The sequence below is a fragment of the Opisthocomus hoazin genome, chromosome 8, assembly GCF_030867145.1.
Source record: "Opisthocomus hoazin isolate bOpiHoa1 chromosome 8, bOpiHoa1.hap1, whole genome shotgun sequence".
NCBI classification, from domain to species: domain Eukaryota; kingdom Metazoa; phylum Chordata; class Aves; order Opisthocomiformes; family Opisthocomidae; genus Opisthocomus; species Opisthocomus hoazin.
In genome coordinates, this window is record NC_134421.1 from 4,945,647 (window position 1) to 4,961,485 (window position 15,839).

Sequence of the window (15,839 nt, forward strand, 5' to 3'; positions counted from 1 at the left end):
GATTGTGACTCTGTTGTGCCAGTCCATCAGCTAAAGATCAGCTAGAAATCACAGCTCATGGGTGCTTAAGACCTAGGCCTATAAAAGAAGGTTGTAGAGGAATTTGTGGGTATGATTCATTTTACCTACATTTCATAGAATCATAGAGTCATAGGTTGGAAAAGACCTCTAAAATCATCTAGTCCCACCATCAACCCAGCACCACCATGCCTACTAAACCATATCCTGAAGTGTCAGATCTACACGTTTTTTTAAACATCTCCAGGGATGGGGACTCCACCACCTCTCTGGGCAGTCTGTTCCAATGCCTGACCACTCACTCTTTCAGTAAAGAAATTTTTCCTAATATCCAATCTAAACCTCCCCTGACACAACTTGAGGCCATTGCCTCTCGTCCTATCCCTAGTTACTTGGGAGAAGAGACCAACACCTGCCTCACTACACCCTCCTTTCAGGTAGTTGTAGAGAGCAATAAGGTCCCCCCTCAGCCTCCTCTTCTCCAGACTGAACAGCCCCAGGTCCCTCAGCCGCTCCTCATCAGACTTGTTCTCTAGACTCTTCACTGGCCTCGTTGCCCTGCTTTGGACACTCCGGCACCTCGTTGTTTTTCTTGTAGTGAGGGGCCCAAAACTGAACACAGTACTCCAGGTGTGGCCTCACCAGCGCCGAGTACAGGGGCACGATCACCTCCCTGCTCCTGCTGGCCACACCATTCCTGGTACAAGCCAGGATGCTGTTGGCCTTCTCGGCCAGCTGGGTACACTGCTGGCTCATGTTCAGCCGGCTGTCGACCAGCATCCCAAGGTCCTATTCCGCCGGGCAGCTTTCCAACCACTCCTCCCCAAGCCTGTAACAGTGCATGGGGTTGTTGTGACCCAAGTGCAGGTCCCGACATTTGGCCTTGTTGAAACTCATACAGCTGGCTTTGGCCCATCAATCCAGTCTGTCCAGATCCCTCTGCAGAGCCTTCCTACCCTCGAGCAGATCAACACTCTCGCTCAACTTGGTGTCATCTGCAAACTTACTGAGGGAGCACTCAATCGCCTCATCCAGATCATTGATAAAGACGTTAAACAGGACCGGACCCAAAACTGAACCCTGGGGAACACCACTCGTGACCGGCTGCCAGCTGGATTTAGCTACATTCACCACCACCCTCTGCACTCAGCCATTCAGCCCTCATCCACTAGGTGGGTCACCTGGTCATAGAAGGAGATCAGGTTGGTCAAGCAGGACCTGCCTTTCATGAACCCATGCTGGCTGGGCCTGATCCGCTGGTTGTCCTTCACATGCCCAGTGGGCACACTCAAGATGAACCGCTCCATAATCTTCCCTGGTACCGAGGTCAGGCTGACAGGTCTGTAGTTCCCAGGATCCTCCTTCCGGCCCTTCTTGTAGATGGGTGTTTCATTGGCGATCCTCCAGTCATCTGGGACCTCCCCTGTTACCCAGGACTGCTGGTAGATGATGGAGAGTGGCTTTATCTTTAGATATCTACAGTGTAGATGCATACATCTCGACTGTCAACCATTTATAGCTTATGGACAGAAGTGGGTACTGTACTGTGTTTTATCTGAGCCCTTGTACTTTTGTTTACCGTGGGATAAATTGCTCACTTAGCATACCTGTTCTTCTCCATTAACTGTGAAGGGATGACCAGCTCAGAGAAGCACATGAATCCCAGTGCAGGACAGTAAGTCCAGTGCTGTGATTTAGAATTTCAGTCTTGTAAGATAATGGCACCCATAGAAAGCATCAAGATATTGCAGTATACCATGAAACTATAGAACCAAGATGTTCTGAGGAAAGTGATTCCCCTTTCACTAGCCTCCCAGTTCCTCACACAGTCTGATTGCATTAGAGTATTTGGATTTGTTCCTTGATGAACGTCATCCGTGATGGAAGCCACAGGCCAAGATAGTCCTGAAGTCCCCTTGCACAACCTCTTCCTTCAGCTACTCATCTTCTGGGAAGCCAGAACCCTTCCACTGACCTCCTGCACACAGTGTCTGCTTTGGCAGATTTCCGTAGAAAGGCAGTAGAATAGCTGCTTGGTGGTAGGGCTGGAAATGGGGTGGAAATGGGACTGATTTGGGACAGAGGGCTAAACCAATTGATGTTTCCCCTACCTAACTTCCCTTCCTCTGGAGCAACATGCCTCAGTTCTGGAGGCTGTGACTGGGACTCTAAAGCATATGTAGAGGCTTGATTGTGGGTCATAAGATTGTTATAGCAACTAGATTATGAAGTGCGTAGGTGGTATTTGCACACTGCCCATCCTCACCAGGAAACAGACTCTCTCCTTTCTCAGTTGCTTGAGTGATGCAATGTAAGAGAAAGCATGCTTTGATACACCTGTCATGCAGGAGAAGGGTTTGGACTCCTACAAAACGTGATTGAGACCATATACTTTCTAAAGCTGTGGCAACGACTAGCTGTCTGTGTGATGAACAGTTGATTCATGCAAGTCGCATGCGCCTGGCAGTCAACAAGCCATAGATTTCCTGCAAAAGCATAGGCCCACGTGGGCAGCACACGTTACAATTGGCAGTGCCGAGGTGCAGAGAGAGCCCACCGTTCTATATAACAATGTGGAAATTACAGCCCTTGCTCACCAAGGGGAACTGCCTTCTTTAGCAGTCTCCTCTTTTGCCTGAACCCACATATTGCAGATGTTGCATGGCAGTGTGTTAGAACAATTAGGAAGAACCAGAAATTCCTTAGTCAGCTAAGCTGCCAAAATGACAGCAGAGTTTGGACTGAAGATGAGAACAACCCACGAAGTATACTGATGGATCCAGCTGGTATTGCTGTGCAGTTAAGCGGAATTACTTACAATGAGTATAGACGTGCCCTCTAAGAACTGGTAAATCTGTTCAAAGAACAAACTGGAATAGGGTGGCCTGGAACAGCCTTAATAAAAGAAGAAAATAAATGTGTGTGCCTGCACACGTGTAAATGCACTTGGATACATGTTATGCATGTTGCGTATGAGGAACAAACCTAAATAGTAATTATCTTTGAAGCAATTTTTCCACATCACAAATAAAGTAACATTATATCGTTTCTAAATAGCAAGGTAATCTGAGCATATTAGAGAGGACAGTAGGACTGGGAGCTACTGAACTAGTGTTATGTTGGTGGAAGCGATGGTGAAACTCGTGAGCTAAAAGTGGTTTTCGTGGGAAAATCAGCATGCAGATGTAATGGAGACGGATGTCTGAGCAATGTATTTTAAAACATTTAGAAAAACTTGCAGTACACAATGTTTACATGATATTTGGTGAACAAATCTGATGAAAATAAAGTGTAAAATAGAAGAAAGACTGGCATGAATATGAGTGGTGGTCCGCCAGCTACTGGAGTGGTGAGAATTACCAACCAGAAGAGGTTCTTCAGGGGAACTAAGGAAAAATATTTGAAAAGATAGAGTCAGAGATAAGTTAGGTGAACTGGGGAAATAAAAGATAAATGAATGCATGAAATTTTGCCTGCTCTGACTAGTAAAAGACCCAAACAATCGAAATAATCTGCAAACATTACTTAAAAGGACAGGAAATAAAAAAGACAGGAAATAAAGTAGACTCATAGAATCATAGAATTGTTTGGGTTGGAAGGGACCTTTAAAGATCATCTAGTCCACGCTTCCTGTAATGAGCAGGGAAAAAAATGAGCAGGGGAAGTAAAGAGGCAGGCTAGAACAGGAGGCTGAGATTGACACCGATATATTAATGAACAGTGCATTGAACAGAGAGAGAATTAGTGAAGCTAGCCAGTAAAGTTCAGATGCACTTAGTTTTGATTCAAGAACTGGTGACCCATCGTGTTTATTACAGTATGATGTAGAGAGTTTGGGGTTACATTCTGTTCGCAGGAGATGTCTAGCTCATTCATTTTGGTTGGCAGTACCAGATGACTTTCACTCTTACTCACACTTAGTACGCTGAGAAAGCATCGTAATTTGCCGTTTTTGTCAATCATCTCAGCCAAAAGTTCTGTACATCCTTTGACTGGGGGCAATGTTAGACCATGTCAGAGATGACCTGGTTCCTTTGAAACGCTGAAAATGCACGTCTATACTATCTCAATAAAACAGGGTGTATGCCTACAGTTTTTGATATTTTTTTTTTAATACTGATTAAAAAGCTATACACAATGATGCATTCAACATTTTAAAAAATACAATAATACAGCACTTTAAAGTGTGAATGTTATTTAATCTCAGTTGAGTATGTGGTGGTTCATGGTTGATGGAAAGCTTGTTAAACAGTAAGAATTTAATTAGCATTCAAGATGGACATCTCATTTTAACTGTTGTAGAGAGAGATAGATGCATGTTTTATGTATAGGTATATAAAACACACATATATGCATCCATAAGTGGTTTCTCAGTGTCCAGATTTCAACCACCCACTGCTTTTGCTTCCTCTAATTTATTATTGTCCTGTAGTAGTAGAACAGTCCAGAAGTTGTCTGTGTAACTGATGAACATGATACAATACCTACTTAGGAGCTATACAAAGCCACCTGAACTAATGCAAAGATTCTTATTGACTTCCAGGGGTTTTGGAGCAAGCTCTCAAGAGATGTCTGTTACTCAAGAAATGCACTAGATTTCTGCTGTTATATAATCCTAGATCATCAAAAAATATTTTCAGAATATCAGAAGCAGAAGGAACAAACACACCGTTTTTTAATATGTATATGTACACATACTGCACTTGTCTTTGAAATAGTAAATTTGCTCTAAGGCCATTCATGTATCAATACATATATCTTTTCATAATGTACAACTGTCTAATGTGTTTTGCAGGCATTATATCTTTGGGTACTAAATAATTAATCACTTCATCTTACTTTTCAGTAGAGGGCACTCAGAACAAATCATAGATCAAAATAATGTATAAAAGACACTAAACATAATGCAAGATATTCATTAAAAATACTCATCGTCTTAAACAAGACTACTATATATTTACATCCGTTTCATATGATAAGCAACTGTATGAAAAGATAAAAGTTTTAAAAACTTGAGCTGTCTCTTGAGCACATTCTTCTGTATTTCACAGCATGATGTAAGTGAGCTATTAAACTTTGAGAAAAAGTGGTTTGTTCACTTTTATGAATTAACTAGCCAGGGTCTAATAAAAAATTTAACAACTTTTTAATGAACTAAGCCTGTCCTCTCTTTCCAGACATAATGAATAGTCTGTATAGGTCTTGGCAATAGACATTATTCCCTTTTTTGGTACAGATAATTTAAAATATGCAAAGTAGAAAACATTCAGGCTTTGTTTCCAGCAAAAACTGATCTGTTAATAAAGAGGGTCCTGATTCCTCACTGTTTTCATCTAGCTTTTATACCAGTATAACTCTAACGAGTGCAGCTATCGCACCATTACAAAAAGAGTAATGCAGTGTGGATCTGGATAAGCAATTTGATTATATTACATTTCATAAAGAAATACTGCAGATTCAGATGAGCTTTTATAAAAATGCTAATATTTTAAATAACATTCAAGAAAAGAATCAACCTTTGTCACTTAGAAGACATTTCCAAGGGGAAGTGAAACGTAACAAATTTAAGGAATGAAAACTTTTGATGTGTTTCATACAGTTGTTATATAAGAGCTCAATTTTTGTTCTATAAATAGAAAAGAGAAACCTTGTTTCTTTGGGGTTTTTTATTTTATCATACAAATATCTGGACTTAGAATATGTATCTGCATTTGATAAAACGCATGGTTTGTGAGTTAATATTTACTAACCTGAGTCTACAACCTTGGTACACACAGAAGTGTTCCATGAACATATGGTTTAGTTAGTTTTTGTTCAGGAAGGGCTTCCATGCTTACATGGAAATTAACGTCTGTCATCTATTGTGTCTGAATTAAATCTGGAAAATAGGGGGGGTGTGTCTGTGTATCTACATAGAAAGAAACATGAGTCAAAGACTTTTAATTATTTCTTCAAATGATAATTTTATACCTTTTTATACATTTTCTGTCCTTGCAGAATGCTAAAACTGCTACTTTTTGTCTACAGAAGTACAGCAAGACAGTAAATTTTATGATAGTTTTCCCAAAGTGTGATTCAGATTTGATCTGCTGGAGGAGTAGAAAATTCCATCTGCATGCTAATTCTTTACTGGCCATGACTTCTTGAGAAATGGCCGTGCTAAGGTGAATCGTTAGCACACTGTTTTCAAGACTCAGTGACTAGAAGTACTGACTTTAGCTATAGATGCCATGAATTATTTTGCCATTTAATGCACCTTGCTAATAATGCACTACCCCTGCTATGTTAGTGATAAGTTGCTATTAAACAAGCACTGGTAATCATCCGGAACCAGGCACCAGTTCTTTGAGACTAACCACTAGGTATTAGCAGGAAAATTGCAAACTTGTTTTATTTCCGAGCTAAACTGGCACCAGAATCTGAAGTTACTTCTGTGGAGGTGAAAAGCTGGAAAGCTAATCTGCCATACTGCTAACTCTAACGGTTTAGCCAGTGTTGTATCATTGCGTGACATAATTCAAGGCTTTTATTTTTTTTGAAATATATAACCCTGGTGATTTAGATATTGACTTTAAAGATCTTCCTAGGAGAAAGTTTATTATATTATCTCTCCTCCATGTCAGAAAAGTATCTACTGTGAAATTAAAGTAACACACCATTTCTCAGAAAAGGAAGCTGGTCTGTGCTCTAGCTTTACTGGGGGGAAAAATCTTTATCACAAAGTCATTTAAATGTGTTTTATAAATGTACGTGTTAAGTTTGAAGAAGACTGTGACCTGAAAAGAAATACATATACATGATTATGTTCTTTGAAGTAGGGATATGTATATAGTATTTTATGTATATGTGCTAGTATTTGAGACTCCCACAAAGATGCTTAGGAGTGCTTCAGAAATTCACATACTAAATAGAAACAATGAGTATTTTTGGTTCTATTTTACACAGAAGTACCTTACATTATAAATTCTGACAACAAGCAATGCCCACTTAAGATGCACCTACAGCCCTGTTTTTGTTCAGATCAGGAGAGTGATTCCAGTTGTCCCCTTTCTCTGTGCTTTGGTTTGCGTCTTGGGGTGGTCTCAGGGCTACGAATTGGGTTCCTTTCCAAAGAAAAGAACCTGGAAGAGGTGTTCAACACGCTCCAGCCACTAATGAGAACTCATTAGTCATTCATTCATCAAGGAGCCAGCTTAAACCTTCTGAAAAATGTGATGTGGGTATTGGGCTCTAAGCACCAATGGCTTCATCCTGTGGGTCTCTCCTGCTGTGCTGTACTGTTTGCTAATACAGGCATTGCCGAAGCAATCCAAAATCTATATACTTCAGACATCTTAAAAATTCTCATTAGTATTTCTTGGTCCATAAACTATGCAGAGGCAGTTCATCACAAGCATCTGAGAGCCGAAATTTGTGCTGCGTTGGTTGATTTAAAATGTGTATTCAGTTCAGATGGTAAGCTTCGTACCCTGATTAACTGAGGATGGGAATGGAATATTCACGTTTATAAATTCACAGTTTGTTTTCCACAAATATTCTCCAGTGGTCACTTAAAGTTCAATGTTTTATATATTTCTGCGAAAAAGCAAGTTTCTGTAATAGTCAAACACAAAAAGGTTCATGATTATAAGCACCGTGAGAGCAAATTAATCTTCTTAGAAATGGTTTTACACTCTTTGCCCAGGACTAATTTGGTCTGCATGATTTTTCAGTAACAGAAAACATCATTTTTGACTGTTTTAATAAACATTTATAATGTTAAAATATTAATAACCACAGGAAAAGTGATTATTTTTACTTGACAAATAAAATGCTAATGATGGTTGGAGGAATCATTGTCCTTTTGCATAATGGCATGAACTGTAGCCACACAATAAAACAGCAAGAGAAGACTTTTATCTGTTTTTTTTCTATCAGAACACTTTTTACACTGATGAAAATACTGTTTTTCAAAATGTCTGTTCCTATAATATTATACGTCATTGCCCTCATCCAAACACAGTTGTAAACTGTGTTATGTGGGTTTTTCTATTAAGATACCCTACCTGCTTAGACAGATAAATAAAAATGTGAATGCAGAAGAAACACTAACTGCCTGCTTCCATAAAAAAGTTTCCAAATGCGCACAAGATTTGATGGGTGCCACAAAAGCATGGGGTTGTTTAGGCCTCACAAGGAGTTACAGAAGTTGCAAGCAACGTTCATTACATGGGTAAATTTTAATTTAATCTTAATGCTGAAACAAAATGTATTGGCAAAAGAGCAAAAACTTTGTCCTGCAAATTTTTCTACATGATGCTTTGTGGCTGGGTCATTGCCTAGGTGCGGTAGCTCACCAGCAAAGCAAATCATTTGCAGAACTGTGATCTGTGCACTGCTTTAAAAAAAAAGGGATCTTTTTACCCAATCTGTACTCAAGAGTTTTAGAGATTGAATGGCTCGCTTTATCAATAGTAAGCATAAAGCAGACCAGTTACCAAACTGTATAAATTCATTCATGTGTTAAGTTTGACACCTTTTATTTCCCAGTGTTCTGACAGAATTTTTGTAACACCAACTTTTTGCTGACATGTACCTCAGGAAAATACATGCCTTAAGTTCTTGTGTAATGAATGAATATGTCCATTGCTTATACTCACATTTTTTTAACCTTGTCTTTTGTAATTGTATTTAGAGCTTGCCTTGAAATAGTACCTTCTGGAAGAAAGTTTTTTAGGACACTTGCACAGGTCATAAACTCTAGATTTAAAATCAGATATATCTCAATAACTACTTCTAGTTTCAATTCTGTCTGACAGTTACGTGGGAAACTAGTTGTCCTATTTCCTAATTTCTAGAGCAGAATTAAAATAACATTGGTCTAGAATGGGTGATGCTTTTTCCAGGCTCTGGAGAAGAGATAATGGGCTTGACCTAATTTGTACACCTCCAGAGTAGTTATCAGGCATTCGTAATCTTTCCTACGTTTGAATATTTGATTACGCTGTAACATAGTACGTGCCTCTATTGCCACAAATCACTGCGAACATTTCAGCAGAAAAAAAAATACCCATCGCATGCTTTTGTGCATATTCATATTAGCTAATGATGCCAGTACAGGCATGATAAGGATAACAAAAGAATGCAGCTATAGTGCTGTCAAACTGCTTAATACCAATGTCTGTCTAGCTCCCTATCTGCTTTCTGACAGTGGCCGGTATTTTATGCTTTGGTAGAGAGTGCAAGAAACACGGCCAGAGCAGCATGATCGTTCTCCATCTACCAGCTTCTGACCACCTTCCTGATTTAAAGGTTGCATCCAACTAACGCTGTTAATAGCCACTGAAGGGCCTCTCCCTCCTGAATTTTTCTAATCCAGATCTAGCGTCAGGACTCATCAGGCCAGTAGATCCACGCCTCTGATTTGAAAAAGAAAAAAATTAAAAATTTCTTCTCCAGAAGATAATATTTTAGGCTTATAATCAGAATCTTTAGGGTATACACATTTTTATGTATTTCATAAATAAAACTGTATATCACAGTGCCAAAGCAACCTGATCCAGCCTTTTACTGGCGCAGATCAGTATGCAGAGCAAGGTCACACCAGTCTTGTGTGCTCATGGTCCACCCACATTGAGCTGCAGTCTGGTGGCACAGTGCGCACTCACCTTCAGTGCTGATGCTGAACAATGACTGGAAGAACATGAATCATGAGTGCCCCTCTGCCGCCTTTGCTGGAGGGGAGAAAGCAATGTCTTAAAGAGAAGAGACTGGATTAAATAGCTAGTGTCATACCTTAAGCTATTGCAGCAAGATCTGCCAAAGCTCACCTGTCCTTTCTGCTGGTGAGAAATATAGTCAAAACGGCTGCTATTAGCTCTGGTTTGACGAGGTAACAAGATTATTATGCTCAAAGATGATATAGCATGAGATTTTCCTTTTACAGAAAATAGTACAATTTTCTATGTGAATTCCAGATTTCATTATTTTACAGGAACAAAGTACTATGCTTAAATGAATGGAAAATGGAGTATGTGTTTCCATGTAAGGTACTTGTTATTCATAGTGTCAGGTGGATGCCATCCTGATCAGGCTGCAGAAGAGAAGAGGGGAGAATGGTTTGCAGCTGCATGGTTAAAAGACACAAGAGTACATTTTGAACTAGGCAGTGCTGGTTAGGAGGTTAAATTTCCCCAGAGTCACGACAAGAAAGTCTGCAGAGCTGCTTTTGGAACTTGCTTCTTACTTTATATGGAGACTTCCAGCTGTATGAATAGTGCTTTCCTCCAATACTTTCTGAAGTGTGGGCACATACAGGAGTCTAGTGCTGTTCTTCAGAAATGTAAAGTAGAGCTCTCCTTAAAAATTAACACTTTAAAATATCTTTTAGCTCCTGCTCCTTCACGGAAGATATTGTTCCTACGAAACTGCCCCATAGTATAAATGCATTAAAAAAAGGGAAAATTAAGATTTTTCTTATAATCATTACACATATATGGCATTGTTTGAATTAGAGATGTTGCAGTTGATCCTCTTTTTTGTGTTGTAAATGGAACACAGGAGCCTGAGTCCAGACTGTTGATCCTTCTCTGTAGGCCAGACCCCCAGATGATGAAAGTATTAACATACTGAGCCTTGCAGTGATCAGGACTCTTTGTAGATCTGTCTCAATACATAAAGTGCTATTAACAAGGAGAGGACAGAGACAAGAAGACTGGCAGATGTCAGCCATCCCTGGCAGACTGCACTAGCGCAAGCAAATGAGTGGCTTTCGAGGGCTTCTTAGCCTTTAATTGCTAAAACGATTTCATTTTGGTGATGTAGCAAATTATTTCCTTGACCTTTTTTTTGAATAAAGAACAAATCACATAAAGGACTTTGCAGCTGAAATAAACGCTGAGGGGACTGGCAACAGAGTGATTATATCAGCTCTCTGGCTATCTAGCTTAATACTAGTTCAGAAAAACAATTAAGCTGCTAGTTTTCAGTGGCTAGGAGATAGAACATTGTTATAGTTCTCCAGCTACAGAAGAGAGCGTATACTGCAGTGAATAATCTAGTTATAAATACCAATGAAGTAAGGGAGCAAAAATCTAAGCCTGTCTTTTGTGTTCTGAAAGGTAGTAGGGTGCTCTAGTGCCAGGAACAGTGAGTGCAATGAGCTTTGAGACCAGCTCCAGGGAGCCCAGCAGAGACTTTGATGCCCTGTTACTTACACCTCTGATTTGGGACTAGGACTGCCTGTCCCAGGGCAGTGATTTTAATCCTAGAGCTGTACAGTTTCTGCCCTAAACTTAGGTCCATCCAGGTGCAATGTCTGCTAAATAACACTATGAGATCAGTCTATTTCTAATATATTAATTAGCAACAGCTTTCCACTGCTGATCTTCAGCACTGATGTTTTGCCCCAGACTGGAGGAATAAGATTGCTCCATTCTGCAGGACTTCTGCAAAAGGTATTTCTGGCTACACATAGGAAGCACCAGATTCTGTCACTCCTTACGCGTGTTCAGATTTGGCAATGAGAAAATCAGCGTGGCCATTTTCAGAGCAATGTCATGTTTTAGTGAGAATGATGTTACCAGAATCTGGACAACACTTGCAACATTTGTCACTGAGTTACAGGACAACATATACTGAATAAATGGGAGAAAATGCAGGGTAAACTTGTATATTAAAGGCTTAACAGAGCCACATATGCCCATGTTATGGCTTACTTTCCTTGTGACCAGATCTTCTGGGACAAGTAATGGGAAAAGGACGTATAACACATAGGACATGGTGGCAGAATAAGATCTTCACTAGAATATATTTGGAAATAAAACCAGAACAGGCAGAGAAGAGTTTTATATCATTTCTGTATGAAGACCCAGTGAGGGTGCATTGTTCTTCAGACATTTTAGCAACTACGTGATTCAGCTGTATATCTGGGCAAAATCCTTCTAACTGCAAATAATGAATTACTCTGCTCTGTCCACGCATCGTGACAAGAAAAAAAAAAATGAGTTGGAGAACTTTTCTCCCTCAGTTTTGCTGTGAGCACCAGTCTAGAGCTTTTGGGGGACACTTCCCAAGGGAAAAGACAAGAAGCAGTAGTCAGCCTGCGCTCTGCCTGCTACGTATCTTGCACGTGTAGCACAAGCCATGCAGAGATAAGGCTGATAACTGGTCAATAAAGTCTCCATTTATATAACATTACAGAGAAATCACGTCGTGCTCAGCCAGAATGCATAAGGGGTCTCCATGGTTCTTTTGTGTAGGCCTGACTTTCACAGCTTCATTCCACTGCACCCACATGATGGTGTGAAACCACAAGCCCTGCATTTGAGTCTTTCTGCAAGTGAAGAACGGTCAGGACAGCTTTGCCTGAAAACCCAGGTGCAGCATTAGGTAATATGTTGTACGTTATCACTTGATTTTAAGTTGCTGAATTATTGCTGATGAGAAGGTTATGCATAAATGGTAATTCATAATGTCTGTCACAATCAACTGAAACAAATTCTCTGTTGCTATAGCTTCTACAAAATGATGAATAAAGTGACAGTGTTAAAAAATGTTCCTCTCAAATTTGGAATGAAAGAACTGCAGTATAATCTGCGTTTTTCTGCATGGGAAAGAACAGAATACACTGTAATATCAGGGTTAGCAAAAGCCAGACTGGAGCTTGTGTAGGGCATTAAACACAAGACTTGAAGGAATTTTGGGTAGCATTATGCCTGCTTAACAGTTCAAAACATGCATAGCATGATAGACTGGCTTTTAATAAAGAAGTAATACTTCTATTATACTATTTCATTTCTTCAAAGCTGTAAAACATTAAATACTAAAACATAAATAGATTTGAGAAACAAGCAAACAATTTTTGTTAAAGAAAGTACTTAAAAACACAGTAGGAAAAAAGTGAAGAAGCAGTGTTCAAATGCAAAATTCAAATGTTCACCTCTGCGAGCAATATGAAGTGGTCAGAGACCTGATCTTTTGCTTCTTTTTGAATGATTGTGGTGAAACATAGAACCTGGAAAGTCAAGATAACTGGCCAGCTGAAGATTTCCCAGAAGATGTGTAAGTGTTGGAGATTTAAAAATCCACCACAGCAAGGTGATCTCGATGGCAGAAAAACTGCTCATGCTGAGACAATCTGCAGTATCTAGAGGAGAGTCCTTACCTTCTGCTCTGTATGCAAGCAAGAGCAGTCAACTATTTCTAGACAATTTGGAAGACACGTTAACCATATTGACCTCTGAAGTGCAGCCTGCTAGCAAGCAAGGGCTCTACTTCAGAGAGACTAGATTGGCTTTGAGAGCTGGGTGGTAGCCTCCTTGTGCACATCTACAGCTCCAGGAATCCAAAGAATTTCTCTGGTAGGTCTATGACTTTGTTGCTGTCTTTTTTAGTCTACACTACGTGACAGAGAAAGTCAGGAACATCATCTTGGAAAACTGGTGTCCAAACTAACCAGTACAGTGCATAACTTCATCAGTAGGTTGGGACATTGCAGCAACTTACATATTCTCATAGTGCAATAAACACACAAATAAATAAGTAGTACACTCCTGTGACAGCAACCCTACAGATACAGTGTCAGAAAACAAATGGAGTCAATCATTAATTACAAATTTTGTTGCACTTAATGGAATCTGGAAAAAATGCTGAGGTGGACAGAGCATGGTTAAGTGGTGATGAATGTCATAATTGGGACAAATTCAGCGTTCAGAGGTGTCTACTGCAGATTAACTCTGATTTGTCTTAAGATCATACAGAAAGGAAAACTTCCGTGACTACAGGATGTGCACAACTCTCATAAATAAATATACTGCTTGCCAAGCTATTGGAGATTTGCTCATTTAGATAAAGTACAGATCTACTCCTATATTAGCTGTGCATCCTTAAAAGCAAAGTTTTTCCAAGAGCTGAAGCTAGAACTTTCTGAAAACCTGCAAAGTGCATATGAATCATTTGAGAAGGACGTCAGGCTAGAATCATTCAAAGTGTTCACACACCAGAAAGCTGTGCTGAAGGAACATCTTACAGGCTGTATTGATGTATGTTTCATTTTGGGGTAGAGATTAATATCACTGTATTTATCTCATAAAGCCATAAAGGATTTTGAGTCCTGGCTGTGTTAAAAAAAAAATTAACTGTCCCTTTTCTTGTACAAAACCATTTGAAATGGTAATAGAAAGAATTTCTCTAATTAATGGTCTCTTGGATCAAAAGGTGAGACGAGCTAAAGATACATACAAATTAGTAATTGCTAGTATACAGAACAGTGTTGTAAATAGCATTTTGAAAGATAGAACTGGAGCATCATAGATCCATTTTTATGACTGACAGATTTTCATCATGATTTCTAATAACTTCAAACACCCTTCCTTTTAACCTATAATTGAATTGTATATTTTTTTTTTAGAAATTGCGGTGACACTCCTACCGAAAGTAACCAGAGAAAGGAATTAGTATTAAGGACTCATTCATTTGGATCTCCGGCCTCTTACATATGTTGATAGAGGTATGTCCGCCTATTTGTGGGATCTTACATTTCTAGGGTAAATAATGCCATTTCAGCATTATATGTTCTCAGGACAAAGGAGAGTGGGAAAGAAAGAGTAGTAATTTATTCCTTTGCAATGAAGTCCTTGGTATAGTGACTTGGGAAAATGCTGGTTTAAGCCAGGTGTGTTAAGGGTGTGTGTTATGCGAGAGTCCTTGTGTGTTACTCTCCCATTACTTAAATGCTTGACGGAAGCTTTGTTACCTCAGCGCTTGTAAATGGCACATAGATGCTGTGGGGCATACTCTCTATGCTCATGCAGGTGGAGGGATTAGAGATAATGCCTCATGTGATTTACCATTAATTCATTCAACATTTTGGACGTAAGGATAAATTCATTGAACTTCCACCTGAGCTAGGTTACAGGCAAAGAAGGAATGTGGTGGTCTATGGAGTGGTAAACTTAAGTGTCTAGAGCACACACATATACATTAGGGAAACAGTTATATACTGGAGCTGATATAATGTACTATTTATGCTAACAGAAGGGTATGCATTTTATTTAATTCACATACATATACAATCATAGAATAATTTGGGTTGGAAGGACCGTTAAAGATCAACTAGTTCCAACCACCCTACAATGAGCAGGGACATCTTCAGTTAGGTCAGGCTGCTCAGAGCCCCGTCCAGCCTGATGTGAATGTTTCCAGGGATGGGGCATCTACCACCTCCCAGGGCAACCTGTTCCAGTGTCTCACCATCCTCATTGTAAAAAATTTTCTTATATCTAATCTAAATCTACCCTCTTTCAGTTTAAAGCCTTTACCCTTCATCCTATCACTACATGCCCTTGTAAAAAAGTTCCTCTCCAGCTTTCTTGTCGGCCTCCTTCCAGTACTGGAAGGCTGCTGTAAGGTGTCCTTGAAGCCTTCTCTTCTCCAGGCTGAACAACCCCAACTCTCTCAGCCTTTCTTCACAGGAGAGGTGTTCCATCCCACTGATCATTTTGTGGCCCTCCTCTGGGCCACTCCAACAGGTCCGTGTCTTTCCTGCGCTGAGGGCTCCAGAGCTGGATGCAGAACTCCAGGTGGGGTCTCACCGCGGCAGAGCAGAGGGGCAGAATCACCTCCCTCGCCCTGCTGGCCATGCTGGGGAATTTGTATCTGTCAATTTTGATGATGTTTATGAATGGACTTTTTATTTTAGAAAAAAAATCTTTTAAAATCACTTTAAATGAAGGCTATTACCTAAAAAGTAATTGCACCTCACTTGCATCTTAATGAAGAACAACTGAAATCTCTAACTACTGAATATCTGTTTAATTGATGGGTATCTAGGTGATTAGCTT

At 39.8% G+C, this 15,839-nt stretch overlaps 1 long non-coding RNA gene across 4 annotated transcripts in view; it reads left to right on the forward strand.

Moving 5' to 3' along the window:
- Nucleotides 1-15,839, forward strand: part of LOC142362219 (uncharacterized) — an 89,202-nt gene that overhangs the window by 9,860 nt on the left and 63,503 nt on the right. For all 4 annotated transcript variants that reach the window (XR_012764829.1, XR_012764830.1, XR_012764831.1 and 1 more), the window contains exon 4: nt 14,408-14,506. This is a non-coding gene — a long non-coding RNA (uncharacterized LOC142362219). The remainder of the gene's footprint in view (nt 1-14,407; nt 14,507-15,839) is intronic.